A 3,609-nucleotide genomic window follows, 5' to 3' on the forward strand; every position below is an offset into this window, starting at 1 on the left:
GTTGTTCTTTTTGTGATCAGTGAGTATCATGATGTTTTGCCTTTCTCTTTATTTTTTGTGTATCTTTCATAGGTTTTTGGTTTATGATTACCATGAGGTTCATATATAACATTCTAAGTGAATAGTAATCTATATTAATTTGATGGTCTTTTGAATTTAAACACATTCTTAAAAAAATAAAGGAAAGAGAAAAATCTTTTTCCCCCTTCTCTTTCCTTTTTACTCTCTTCTTCACATTATTATATTCATATATATATTCATATTTTCTTATTTTTAATTGTGGCCATTTCTTTTCCACTTAAAGAAGTCCCTTTAACATTCTTATAATGCTAATTTAGTGGTGATAAACTCCTTTAGCTTTTGTTTGGGAAATTCTTTATCTCTCCTTCAAATCTGAATGATAACCTTGTTGAATGGAGTATTCTTGGTTGTAGGTTTTTTTTAGTTTAAGCATGCTAATTTCCTCTAGCATGCAGTTTTCACTGAAAAATCAGCTGATAACCCTATTGTTTTTCCCTTGTAGGTAACTTTTTTTCTCTCATGGTCCTTTAAAGATTCTCTCTTTATCTCTAACCTTTGACATTTTAATTATTCTGTGCTGTGATGTGGACGGACTTGGGTTAATCTTCTTTGGAACTCTCATTACTTCCTGGACTTGAATATCTTTTTTTTTCCCTCAGGGAAGTTTTCAGTTACTATTTTTTTCAAATAAGTTTTCTACACCTTTCTGACTCTCTTTCCTCCGTCTAGGACCCATGTACCGGGAATATTCATTAACTTGCTGTAGTCTAAGAGATCTTTTAATCCATCCTAATTTTTTAAAATTATTTTCACTTTTGATGTTCAGCTTGTGTGTTTTCCATTGCCATGCCTTCTAGATCACTGATAGTTTTTCTGCAGCCTCTAATCTACTGTTGATTCTTTTTAGTGGATTCTTTTTCAATTATCATATTCTTCAATGCTGTTTGTTTTTTAAAAACATTTTCTATCTCTTTGTTCAAAGTCTCACTCAGTTTTTCCAGTCTTTTTCTCCAACCTGGTGAGTATCTTTACAGTCATTATGTTAAATTCTTTATCAGGCATACGCTTATCACTGTTTCATTTGGTTCTTTTTTTAAGATTTTTTTTCTTGTTCTTTCTTTTCAAATGTATTCCTCTGTTTCCCCATTTTGTTTGACTTTCTGTGTTTATTTCTATGGATTAGTCAAAATGACTACTGCTTCTAAAGCTGAGGGAGTGGTCTTGTGTTTGGTGTTGTCTATGCAGCCTCTCTGTGGTTGATGACTTTTGTTAGCTGGGTGGCTGGCACTGTGGCTGTATATGCTAGTTACTCTTCTAGACCATGACATGTCTCTCTCTTGCTCTTTACATTCTATCTTTGGTTGTTAAGTTACTGCTCAGTCGGCCCACTGTTCTTCAGGAGGAATTGTTATATTAATTGGTGTAATTTGGTGTATTCCATGGAGAAAGTGAGTTCACAGACTTCCTACATTGTCATCTTGAACTGGAAACATAAATCTGACTTATAGGTACTTATGAAGTATTCTGTTTAACCTGGTATGTAATAAAGTGTGTATATGTTTGCAAAATATAGTCTTTTCTTGTAAAGTAAAATATTTAATATGAATCAGTTTATCATATTAATAATGTATTCATTACACATCATTTATACCACATTCATTCAACAAAACACATGAAATATGACAATGTTGTGGTTTTTCCAAGTAAAACATTAAAAAAAAAAAAAAGAGGCATGGAAGAATTAAAGGTATTTGGAAAGAACTATTATCCTTAATAATAATTACATTAAACTCCCACTGGGTAGATTTATCTATTTTGCCTAATTGTTCTGCCTAAATTTTTAATTGTATTTTGACCAATTCAACTATTCAAATTCTAATTTTTGTCAAATTTATGAGTTTTTTATTTAGATAGATTGAGTCATTTATTCCTTCAACATATATTACAGACATTTTTCTGGGTATTGTGGATATATTAGTTAACAAAAAAAAAGTTAATGAAAATCCAAAAGTCCCTGCTCTCATTGAACTCATGATTCTATCTTTGATGCTCTAATATTTGACACTAAAATATAATGAAAGGTATGTGTTAGCAATATACCTATTCAGTGTAAGATGTTAATATTTAATATTTGTACTTCTGCTTCCTAAATTTGCTCTTGCCTGGTAAAATATTACCTATACTTCAAAAGCTTTTTTTTTTAACTTATTTGTCCTATTTCTTTTTTGATTATCTGTTGTATAGAGAATACACCATTCTTTTATACCTTAGATATTATCATCTGTTCTGTTTTTTTTTTTTCTTTTTTCTGTTTAGTGCTCTATTTATTGGTATACAGCCTGAAACAAGCATCTTTCTAATCTCTGGGGTTAGAGCAATATAAATTATATCCTAGTTTCCCATTTCTCTGGAATTTACCCTCATGTAGGAAGAGATAGAAATTAGTAAGTAATTTTTAGAAATTAGTAAGTGCCATAAAGATAATAAAGCAGTAGAATGAGATAAAGGGGATTGGGAAAGCTCTTTCTCAGTAGGTGACTACTTTCTGAATGAAGATTTATGCAAAGATTTAAGAAAATAGTGTTCTAGAAACAGGAAAGTTTTAGGTGCATACAATGTAGGAATTTAAAGAAAGCCATTGTAGCTAGATTGCATGGAGCAGGTGGGAATGAGGTTAGAGGACATACAGAAGCTAGATAACTAAAGACTTTGGAATTATACAGTGAGTTAAGTATGTCACAGACTATTAAAATAAGACTACTCCTATTGTAAAGTCTGGTCTCATATTTGAAAGCAATTAGTACAAAGGAACCTGTGATTTTAGGTATGAAACTTTTTTGCAGAACATGCAAAAGAAGTGTCCAAAACCAGTTCTATTACTATCAGTCCATCTCCACCACAATATTATATGAGCAAAAGCTAGGAATTCTTTAGAGAGCAATTTCTCCGAAGAGAATAAGGGATTCTGTGAAGAGAGTGCTAATTTCCTCCTCCCTCCCCAAAGGCACAGAACTGTCACTCCCTCCCAGCCAAGAAAGACTACTTATAAGAGCAAGTTCAGAAAGACTGACAAGTGTCCTGGTATTGGAAAGGCACTACAACTAGTGCCTCTAACATACCTGCAAAATAACAGTTGACCAGAGGCTGACCAGGGGGGTCTGGCCTGATAGAGGTGAGGGAGATATGCTGGAGACAATACTGAGGTTCAGAACTGAACAAGTAAGATAGCTGTGTATCTTCCTGTGGAGCACTTCTGAGGAAGAGAGCTGGATGAGAGTCAGCCTGATGGGAAATGACAACCTCACTTAATTCACTTAATTGGGTTGGTGTGGTGAGGTCCTCCTGAAGGCAGAACAGAGGGAGGGTCACAGCTGGTCACCAGAGGAAGATGTACTCACATCAGGCTGCTGCATGTGAGATTCCAGTGACAGGGGTTCCAAAAAGCTCACACAAGCACTCAGGGGAAAAAAGAACAAAAAAAGTCATAAATACATACCTTTTTATAATTTTTAAATTTTTGTATAAACATATAATGTATTATTAGCCCCAGGGGTACAGGTCTGTGAATCACCAGTTTTACACACTTCA

The sequence above is a fragment of the Lutra lutra genome, chromosome 8 (genome assembly GCF_902655055.1).
Source record: "Lutra lutra chromosome 8, mLutLut1.2, whole genome shotgun sequence".
In the NCBI taxonomy this organism is placed as follows: domain Eukaryota; kingdom Metazoa; phylum Chordata; class Mammalia; order Carnivora; family Mustelidae; genus Lutra; species Lutra lutra.